Genomic DNA, 11,938 nt, shown 5'->3' on the forward strand with positions numbered 1-11,938 from the left:
TGTGAGGAGCTTCCCAGGGCTCTTTCCCTCTATCTTGGGTCCTTGGTTGGGACAGGCACTGGGGAAACGATAGGATATTTGTGAAAGTTATCACCAGGACTTATACTTAAAACACAAACTCCCAGGGTACCAATGGGCATTCAGATTAGTCTGAATCTGAATCCTGATAAGGAAGTCATGAGCCCACTCTGATGAACTGTTCCTGTTCGCACCATCTGCTCGCTTGCTCGCCAGCTCTTTCCACTGCTGCCTGGCTTCAAAAAGGGCAGACTTGGCTGGGTTGGAAACCACCTTTCAGGGTGCCTCTGAAAGGTGATCACAGTCCTCAGTGTGCTCTGTTCTTAACCTGAGGTCCCTGGCACTCCAAGAGTCATGAATGGAATTTTGTGGGTCTGAGAACAGGAATGGGGGAAAACATTGTATTTTTATTTTCCTTGCCTTAAACCAAAATTTAGCATTTCCCTAAAAAAAAAAGTGTGATTTTGTCCCCAATAGGAGTCACAAATATTTTCTTTTCTTTTTAAATTGAAGTATAGTTGATGTACACTATTATATGAGTTATAGGTGTGCAGTACAGTGATCCACAATTGTAAAGGTTATGCTCCACTTATGGTTATTGTAAAATATTGGCGATATTTCCTATATTGTGGAATATATCCTTGTAGCTCATTTCATACATAATAGTTTGTGCAGCTTAATCCTCTTCCCCATGTTGCCCCTCCCCCCATCCGTCTCTTCACAGGTAACCGCTAATTCGATCTCTACATCTGTGAGTCTATTTCTTTTGTTATATTCACATTTGTTATGTTTTGCAGATTCCACATGTAAGTGATATCATATATCTGACTTATATACGGTATCTGTTTGTCTTAATTCACTTAGCATGAAAGAAATGTGAAAGTTGTATCTGACTCTTTGCGATCCCATGGACTGTAGTCCACCAGTCACCTCTGTCTATGGAATTCTCCAGGCAAGAGTACTGGAATAGGTAGCCATTCCCTTCTCCAGGGGATCTTTCTGACCCAAGGATCAAACCCAGTTCTTCCACACTGCAGGCAGATTCTTTACTGTCTGAGCCACCAGGGATGCCCTTCACTTAGCATAATACCCTCCAAGTCCATCTGTGTTGCTACAAATGGCAAGATTTTATTCTTTTTTATGATTGAGAAGGATTCCATTGTGTATATAGACGGCATCTCCTTTATCCATTCATCTGTTGATGGACACTTAGGATGCTTCTACATCTTGGCAATTGTAAATAATGCTGTGATGGACATTGGAGTGCATGTATCTTTTTGAATTAGTGGGTTTTTTAAAATTTAAGATAAGACCCAAGAATTATATGGTAGTTTTTGGAAAAATCTCCATACTGTTTTCCACAAAGGCTGCACAAATTGACATTCTTACTACAGTTTATGAAGGTTCCCTTTCCTCCACATCCTTGCCATCCTTTGTGTTCTTTTTGATGATACCCATTCTGACAGGTGTGGTGATATTTCCTGATTGTTTTGATTTGCATTTCCCTGAGGATGAGCATCTTTTCCTGTGCCTGTTAACCATTTCCATGTGCTCTTCGGAAAAATGTCTATTCAAGTCTTCTGCCCATTTTAAAATTATTTGTCTTTTTATTGTTGTTGAGTTGCATGAGCTATTCGTATATTTTGGATGTTAACCTCTTGTCAGTCATATCATTTGGAAATACTTTTTCCATTTCTGTAGACTGTCTTTTCATTTGTTGATGATTTCCATCATTGTGTAAAAGTTTTAAGTTTAATTAGGCCCCATTAGTTTAGTTTTTCTTTTATTTCCTCCACTTTAAGAGATAGATCTAAAAAAATATTGCTGTGATTTATGTCAGAGTGTTCTGCCTATGTTTTCTGCTAGGAATTTCATGGTTTCTGATCTTACATTTAGATCTTTAATCCATTTTGAGTTTATTTTTGTGTGTGGTGTGAGAGTATATTGTAATTGCATTCTTTTACATGTAGCTGTTCAGTTTTCCCAGCACCACTTTGAGAAATAAAATGTTTCTTGTCATGTCAATAAACAAACGATGTCACAGTCAGAAGTGATTGCAGCCCTCCACTGTGAGCCATTGAGTACTGTGGGAACTCGGGAAAGAAACAAAGAATTCCTACCATCTAGCTGCCATCGGCCTGCAGCCATTCCCAATGGTGAGCCCTGGGGAAACTCAAAATAAGAAAACACAGGATCCTGGCCCCAGATAGCTTAGGTGCACAGCAAAGGAATGATTTCAGTGAGCCCAGACTCTTGTATCTTCTCGTATGCAGAAAAGCACTAAATTCCTTAACTTGAGATATCTGGTTTTCTTTAATTAATGATAATAATTTGATGTTCAGACTACCTGCCCTTGGTTGCAAAACTTCTATATATTTTGGCTCCCCTCCTTTGCTCCTTGGAGCAGTTCCTTGAAATGGTGCTCCTGGGATTGAACTCCCCCGTATGTCTGCTGAATAAAACAGAACTCTCAACTTCTGGGTCGTGCATACTTTTTTAGTCAACAACTTATTGATAAGACTGTCTTTTCTTTATTGTACATTCTTGCCTCCTTTGTTGTATATTTTTGCCTCCTTTGTTGACCATAAGTGTGTGGATTTATTTCTGGATGGAGTCACAGCTATTTTCACATCATACCTTCCAGGGCCCAAGAGTAGGCTTTTGTCTATCACTTAGAAATGAACTGTCTGAGGAGACACATGTGCTGACAAAACAAGACAGATGAGGCGTCCCTTATTGGGAAGGGCAGCCTTGGCAGAGAGCAGGGGTGTCAGGGAACCCAGGAAGGCTGCTCTGCCATGTGGCTCACAGTCTCAGTTTTTATGGTGACAGGACTAGTTTCTGGGTTGTCTTCGGCCTATCATTCTGACTTAGGGTCCTTCCTGGTGGTGCATGCATTTCAGCGAGGATGATTCTGGGAGGTGGTAGGACACATGGCATCTCCTTCTGACCTTTCTTGAATTCTTCCAGTTGGTGGTGGCGTATTAGTTCTATGTTCCTTACCAGGCCTCCTGTTGTAAAATAACTCAGACAGATGGTTACTATGGTGCCCAGCCAGCACGGACAGTTTCAGTCAGTGTTTCCTCTAACAACTATAAAGCTGTTGGAGAGCTCTCAAAATATCATTTATGTTTATCACCACTTTGAAATTATGATAGTTTTATATTTTCCACTAGATCTTGCTGCTTAATTTTGAGGAAGCACATATGTCACTGTTGACAGATTTTAAAAATTATTTCAACACCAATTTCAGGATCATTAGTCTCCTTTGTAATCCTAGTACTTTATCACATGGAATTAAAATCAATGTTCTGAGAAGGGTAGTCTATATATCTCACCAGGATTCTCACAATAGGATTATGAACCTACTCCAGGGCAAGTCTTACAAGGGTGTTGGAACAGACCCAATCTGGGACTTTTACGCCCCTAACAGGGTCAAGAGTAGGACTGTGTGCCACATGGGGACCTTGGCAAATGGCAAGGGCAAAAGAACCACCAAGTGTGGTAAAACATCTGAAATGGATGCAAAAGTTCAACTCAAGCTTTAAACTTTTTCTCTTTGTCACTGACGCTCTTCTCAGATCATGTTGCTGGTTTCTGCAGCATGTCCTTGCCCCCCTCTGGGGTTCAGGGGAAGTGAGGGGACTCTTAGTTGCATTCTCTGGCCTCTGCTGCCTCTCCCCATCTGCTGATGAGGAAGACCCTCCCAGCAGACCTACCCTGCCCTTCCCTATTCTCTACCATTGGAGGAGGGATGATTTCTGCCTCACCTTCCTCTCTGGAGGAGAAATCCCTTGTGTTTCAGCACTTGCCCTGTTTACACCATGAAATACTCCCCTTCTCTGCTTCCCTCAGAAAATTTCAAGCACTCACTAGGGCCAGACCCAATTCTAGGCATTTGGGGATTCATCAGTGAATAAGACTGTGAATAATAAGTGACTGTGAATAAGACAGTGAATAATAACTTTGGCCTTGGGAACTGGTGTGTTCCTGATGTGTAAGGTGGTTAGTTTCAGCCCGTGGTGTCTCAACAAGTGATCTGAGATTTAGGGATTTCTTCCCTCTCACAATAGTGTCTACTTTCCACAATTATTTCTATGGAATTCCAAAGTCAATTTTGGGAGTCAAATAAATAATATGAGTATTTTGCTTTATTTGTTGCATGGCACTTACATCAATTTCAATATTTCTAGAGGAAAACACATCCAGGGGAGAGTGAGAAGGTTCCTGAGGAAGGGAGGAAGACATTTTTGTCTCCATGGGGCCCACCCACAGGGTTCCTAGGCTGCAACAGGGATGCAGAAGGCTGATGACATCTTGCGAGGCAAAGGGACCCAGGTTAGAGCCACTTGCTCAAGGAGAGAGAAAAAGAGAACAACATAGGTACTTTAAAACTCTTACCCAGGTAGCATGTGTGCTGTCTGCTGCTGTTTGCTGGGTCCTGCCCAGGAACCCTCTGCAAGACCCCCATGTTCTTTCCACCAGGCTGTTGGCAAGGAGAAGAATTATTTAGAGCAGAAGCAAGAAGAATTACAATTGCAGCCTCCAGAACAAAAACCTCAATCACAGAAAGTTAAAATGAAAATGCAGAGGATTATGTCATAGATGAAGGAACAAGATAAAATTCCAGAAAAACAACCAAATGAAGAAGAAATAGGCAACCTTCCAGAAAAAGAATTCAAAGTAATTATAGTGAAGATGATCCAGGATCTTAGAAAAAGAATGGAGGCAAAGACTGAGAAGATGCAAGATATGTTTAGCAAAGACCTAGAAGAATTAAAGAACAAACAGAGAAGAATACAATAACAGAAATGAAAAATATACTATAAGAATCAATAGCAGAATAATTGAGGCAGAAGAATGAATAAGTGACCTAAAAGACAGAATGGTAAAAAAAAAAAAAAAAAAAAAAAAAGACAGAATGGTGATAATTATTGCTACAGAACAGAATAAAGAAAAAAGAATAAAAGGGAATGAAGACAGCCTAAGGGATCTCTTAGACAACTTTAAATGCACCAACATTCACATTATAGGGGTCTCAGAAGGAGAAGAGAGAAGAGAAAGGATATGAGAAAATAAGTGAAGAGATAATAACTGAAAACTTTCCTAGCATGGGAAAGGAAACAGTCCACCAAGTCCAGGAAGTGCAGAGAGTCCCAGGTAGGATAAACCCAAGGAGGAACATGCCAAGACACATTGTAATTAAGCTGACAAAAATTAAAGACAAAGATAAAATATTAAAGGCAACAAGGGAAAAAAATGACAAATAACATACAAAGGAAAGCCCATAAGGTCATTAGCTGATTTCTCAGCAGAAACTCTGCAAGCCAGAAGGGAGTGGCATGATATATTTAAAGTGATGAAAGGGAAGACTCTACAACAAAGAATACTCTACCTGGTGAGGCTCCAGTTCAGATTTGACAGAGAAATCAAAAGTTTTAGATAAGCAAAAGCTAAGAGAATTCAATACTACCAGACTAGCTTTGCAACAAATGCTAAAGGAACTCTAGGTGGGAAAAAGACTAGCAACTTAAAAACCAAAAAACAAACAAAAAAATCTTGTACATATATGTACTGTTATATCACAACCTCATGAGAACAGGAAACGCCAAAACTACAATAGACAGACACACACACAAAAGGAAAAGCAACCCAAACACAACACTATAGACGGTAATCAAACCACAATAGAGGGAAAAGAGGAGGGGAAGAAAAAGACAAACCCAAAACGATTAAGAAAATAGCAATAGAAATACGCATATCGATAATTACCTTAAATGTAAATGGATTAAATGTGCCAACCAAAAGACGTAGACTGGCTGGGGGGATTGAAAACAAGACTTGTATATATGCTGTTTACAAGAGACCCACCTCAGACCCAGGAAAACATAAAGACTGAAAGCGTAAATGGAAATCAAAAGAAAACTGGAGTAGCAATACTCAAATCAGACAAAATAGACTTTAAAACAAAGACTGTTGTAAGAGACAAAGAAAGACACTACATAATGATCAAGGGATCTCCAAGAAGAAGATATAACAATTATAAATATATATGCACCCAACATTTGTTGTTGTTCAGTCGGTAGGTTATATCCAACTCTTTGTGACCCCAAGGACTGTAGCATGCCAGGCACCCAACATAGGAGCACCTCAATATGTAAGGCAAGTACTAGCAGATGTAAATGGAGAAGTCAACAGTAACACAATAATAGTGGGGGAATTTAACACCCAACTTTCAATGGACAGATCTCTAGACAGAAAATTAATAAGGAAACACAGGCCTTGAATGACACATTAGACTGGATGGACTTGATATTTGTAGAGCGTTCCTTCCAAAAGCAGCAGAATACACGTTCTTCTCAAGTGCACATGGAACATTCTCCAGGATTGACCACATCCTGGGCCACAGGGTGAGCCTTGGTAAATTTAAGAGAACTGAAATCTTATCAAGCAGCTTTTCTGATCACAAAGCTATGAGATTAGAAGTAAACTACAAGAAAAAACTATAAAAAACACAAACATGGGGAGGCTAAACAATCTGCTGCTTCTGCTGCTGCTGCTGCTGCTAAGTCGCTTCAGTCATGTCTGACTCTGTGCAACCCCATAGACGGCTTAAAAAAATGAATCACTGAAGAAATCAAAGAGGAAATTAAGAAAGACTACCTAGAGACAAATGAAAATAAAAGCACAGTGATCCAAAACATGTGAGATGCAACAAAAGCAGTTCTAAGAGGGAAGTTTATAGCAATACAATCTCAAGGACTTGAGACCCCATGGACTATAGCCTACCAGGCTCTTCCGTCCATGGGATTTTCTAGGCAGGAGTACTGGAGTGGGTTCCAATTTCCTCCTCCAGGAGATCTTCCTGACCCAGAGATTGAACCCGGGTCTCCTGCATTGTAGGCAGACACTTTACCATCTGAGCCACCAGGGAAGTCCCTATTCAAGTACTACAACAACCATTTGAGGTGGGAAGTCTCATCTTTTTTTTTGTAAACAGATAGGAAATTGAGGCTGAGATAGTAAGCGTCCTTCAGTCCCTGGAGGCTGCTCTTACTCCAGGGCACAAGCTTTTACTCCCTACACTCTCTGACCTCTCAGGAAAAATCTGGGTCACACCCCATCCTTCCTTTCAAAAGACCCTGCCTTTGCCTCCCACTTGGGAGGCCTCTAGAGCAGAAATCTGACTGCATCTTTCCTCTGCTTAAAGCTCTGCCCTAAAACCTCACGGCCTGGGGATGAAACTCAGACTCCTTACTGTGCCAAGCAAGGCCCCTGAGAACTCGGGTGTCTCCAGCCTCCTTCGCCTCTCCATTTCAGGCCAGCTTCCCACCTTGAAAATGCAACTGGCTCTTTACTCCCAGTGCTATTATCTTCCTTTGCTTTGCTCTGTCTCAGCTGAGGATCCAACTCTGAAGGATGCTGCCATGAGGACTTGTGGCAGAGCCCTGGGCACACCAGCCATTCAACATTTAAAAGTAAGTCTTGGAATGGTGTTTCCCCACAGAATTTTTGAGTGCTGAACAAGGGCAGTGTATGAAGGTGATTTAGAGCATGAGCTGGGATATCAGGCAGAGTTCAGTCCTGTATGACCTTATGCATGTTATTTATCCTTCCTGACCCTGTTTCTTTATCTGGAAAATGGGGTTAAGAGGGCTCCTTCTGGGACTTGTGAGGGACAGATGGATGAAGGTAGGTAAAGGAACCTGCAACAAGCCAGAGAATTCCAGTAAATGAAGAGCATGCCCACTCCCACTTACGGGAGGTGCTTGCTTCAAGCTCTGAGCCCTATGGGGCCTCATTTATCTCCCCTCACTCCATGTGCTCTGTTCATGCCCCTCTGTGTCCTTGGCAGCAGGGCAAAGAGGGCTGTCTCTTACTTGTCACAGGAAGATCCCAAGGCTGATGCTGGATCAGCCAAGAAACTCTGCTCGCCGTCAGTAGGCAAGCACCTGAACTCAACCCAAGCCAGAATCCAAGAACAGCTCTTCCTAAAAACTGTAGCCAAGCCCAGCTAGAGTGGATTCTCCACTTTGAAGTGCATTTCTTAGACTTCAAGTAACATCCTTCCCAACCAGAGAAGAACCTTGTTAGAACAGCAGAAGCCACATCAGCGCGTCTCAAGATCACCTGCATGCAGTCTGTCTCCTGCTGTTCCTGCTGGAAGGGCTTCACATCCTTCCATATTGGTTTCTTCTTGTCTTCCTCCTGCTGGAGGACAGTGGGGTTCTTGTGAGCAGGAATCCAATACCTCAGGATGCGGAGCTTACTCCCTCTTTAAGCTGTTCTTTTCACCAACGCCTACACGGGTTTGGGGAAGAATTCACTCTGGGCCCTATTTATGAAAGCTTCACAAACACAGAGGGCTAACCATCAGAAGCACCCAGTGTACTCCTTCCCAAGGGATCAGCCACACACATGGTTGCTTGCATCCATAATGCCTATGCCAGCCCCTAACCCACTTCCCACAACTCTTTGATGGCACTGATCACATTTGACAACTTGAATCTTCCTCCTCTGTGTTCCCTCAAGTGTGAGGCAGTTCTTAACCCTCCACAACGCCGGGAAAAAGAGGTAGCTTGTCTCGTTTGTGGGGAGGGATCAGGGACCCCCAGGAAGCAGTGTGCTAAGCTGAGTTTTACTGAGAGACAAAGGGAGTGTCTTGGGCAGAGCTAATGGCTAGGGCAGGGCAAGAAGCCCAGTATGTGTCCTTTGGTGGTGCTGCTGGGTCAGGGGGAGGTGACGCCAGAAGGAGGGTGAGGCTGACAGGCAAGACCGGGCAGACAGTGAAAGAGACCTAAAATCATCTTTCAAGGATACAGAACACCGAAGCGTTTTGATCAAAGGCATAAGAATCTCAAACAAACAGAGAATGGTTAGAAGCAGGTGAGTCATAATGTCTGTGATACTGACTTACGGAGTTCCAAAGGTTTTGCTGTCTTTGAGGCAATCCAGTCATGGGATATGGAATATCAGAAAACAGTATCCAACCCCAGCTACCAGCGGGAGAGAACAGGCATCCTGCTTGGTGGTTGCAGGGCAGGTGGGGCAGCCAGGGCTTTGGAAGTGCTCCCTGGGTGGCAGCATGGGTATCATAGTTACACTGTGTCCACATCCTTTTTATATCTTTCCTGTGGAGCTTCCAAGTCTACTTGGGATGGTCAGCACTTTGCCAAATGTCTGATTCTGACTTATATCCTTCTTGTATCATTGCCACTGTTCCAGGCTGGTGGATACATGAGCACTCAGACACACAGCTCTGCTGGGATAGGTGGCAGGTTTCTTTCAGCGGATGAGAAAGTGGTGTACCTGATACCATCTTGAGAAGTTCTGTAAGAACTTCTGCTCTTTACTTGGGGAGATGCTGCAAGGCAGAAGTCAACACTCCATCCACGGGAAGGAACTGCATCCCGGCTCATCACATGGCGGCTGGTGTCTGAGATCCTTTGAGCCTCTGGGAAGATTCCTTCTCCCCTTTGCCCTTGAGTTTTGGCTCAATATTTGCCTTTTCTTTGTGGTGATTTCACCATGACTATAAGGTGAAATCTCTTGATTTCACATATTTGCAAGTTTTCAGAAAAGCAATCTACTTTGTAGACAGTAAGACCAAAACAGGTGGTGCAAAAACATATCTTTTAACTTTTCATACATATTCTTATTTTTCATTCTGCTCAACACAGGCTTTAGCTAATTAATACTTGAGTTGCATTTATTGGACAGTCAACTCAACATAAATAAACATTGCTCTGAAGAGTAATAACGTTGTGAAACTGCTAGATGGTATTTTGGGGGCAGCTCTAAGGAGCTCCAGTACTTCATGTCTCAGCACAGTAAGAATTCAGTGGGAGGCAAAGTGATAGATAAGAAGTGATTTAATAAGAATAGGATGCTTGTGAAGCTTACAAGTGGGTGGGCGGGAGGGTGCCTCAAGCAAGAACTTATTGGTTACAGTGTTATAATCAAAGGAAAAGAGGGGAGAGGGAAAAGACCATCTCCTTCCTCATTTCTGAACAGATGTCACACTTCAGCCATTGGTTCCACCTCCATGTGGTGGGGTGGGGGGGGAGGGGGAGGAGTTTCCTTGTCCCTCTGTGGTCAAATAAGGACTGTCAAGGCACTATGGGAAAATCATTTCAGGTCTCAGTACAATGAGGGTCTTTCACTTTGAAAGACCTTTTACCTTCCCATAAACTATTGTTTTTCATGTATGCACAGAGCATGTTCTAGGGATCATTAACTTCCTTAGCTCACTGGGCAGCAGGTGGGTCTCATGCCCACATTGTTTTATTGTCTTGGGGCCTCTTTTGCATGGTTTTGTTGCTAAATAAGCCTGTTTGATTTTGTGGTTAAGCAAACCTGGTTTCTAGAGTGATCATTAACTTACAGAGTCTCCTATACTTTTTTCTTTTCCTACAATCCCCTAGAGGAATTAACTATTTAATAACTTACTTTGTCCTTTTACTCTGTCCTTATCAATTGGAGTAGTATTTTACCATGATGGTGAATATGCCTATTGCTAAGGTTCCAGGTGGTAAGCTCTATAGTAATTCCCTTTCATGAGTGTGGCTTGATCTGAGAAAACCCTAAAACCCAACAAAACAACAAGATGACATGTGCAATTTCAACCAAAAGTCCCTGGGCATCCAAATCTGGTGGTGATTTTGTCTCAGAACCCCTCGTTAATTGGGAACTTCTTAGATCACCTTGTTAATTTAACTCCCCAATTAAAAAAACATCTCTCTATATATAATTAGCTATGGTTATCTTCTTACAAACATCCAGTATCGCTCACAGAATGTTGTAAACCAGCACAATGGAGAGGCTCCAGTGACAGGAGGGAATGCCTTCTCTGGATAAGGTGAGCTGGTGTGATGGCCGGGCTCTTCCCCTCCACCTACAAGCTGCACCAAAGAGCTTCCTACAGGGAAGTTTGCGGGGGCAGGGCAGCCACGGGGCCATGGAGATCTGGATGGCAGCCACGTACGTGTCCCTGCAAGTTTTGCGGACTGTATTATGAACAGCTGATTCTAAGGCTCCTTTGTACAGGCTCTTAGTTGGTCGACTTTCCTGAATCAGTAGGAAAAGGGTGGGGCAGAGCACTGAGGGTATTTACAAGGATCTGCCTGCCAGTCTGGCCTCTGTTAGGAAGGGAGAGCCACATCTGGTATTTGGAACCTGAGGGCGCACTACTCGCAGGGAGGGGATGATTCTGACCAGATATTAGCTGGGCAGATGAAGAGATCTGGCTGGGCATGGTTCACAATCCATGAAGAAAACTGCAGCCAGGTGGTATCTGGGGCCATGGGTTTTATGCACCTGCTTCTTTCCCCTCCTTCTCAGGAGGCAGTCAGGCAAAGACAGCTGGGAACCAGGATTCCGAGGCCTTGTTACTTCTGCCCATAGGGGATAAGGACAATTAATAACTGGAATGTTCCCCACAAGCTAGCTGATTACAGATATCACCTGGATCAAACAGGTAACAAATCCCTCTTCAGCCCCCATTATATACAGGACATAAGCAAGATACTTGATTTCTTCATCTGTTTGGTGGAGGTAATTTTGCTACGAGTCCTACAAGGGTGCTTTGGGGGTAGAGGGTGTCATGTGGCTATGAACAGGAACACCCTGAAGCCCTGAGGTGTTCAGAGGGGTTCTCTTGCTCACAGCCCCACTTTTAGGAGAGCACGGACCAGGCCCTTTCCTCTGTTCCTCCATGCACCTGCCTCGATGCTCTTCACCAAGGCAGAGAGGGGTTAAATTCACTCTGCTGCTGCTCACCTCTGGCCTCTGCTGTGCTTGCCTGTGCCCATGTGGCTCTGATGGAGGCAGGGGTAGGTGGGTGAGCAGCTTCTCCTCCAACCCACAGAGCAGCACTAAGCCCAGGATGTATTGCCTGTCATCAGCAGCTTGCAGATAACCA

This window comes from Ovis canadensis, chromosome 13 (assembly GCF_042477335.2).
Source record: "Ovis canadensis isolate MfBH-ARS-UI-01 breed Bighorn chromosome 13, ARS-UI_OviCan_v2, whole genome shotgun sequence".
NCBI lineage: Eukaryota > Metazoa > Chordata > Mammalia > Artiodactyla > Bovidae > Ovis > Ovis canadensis.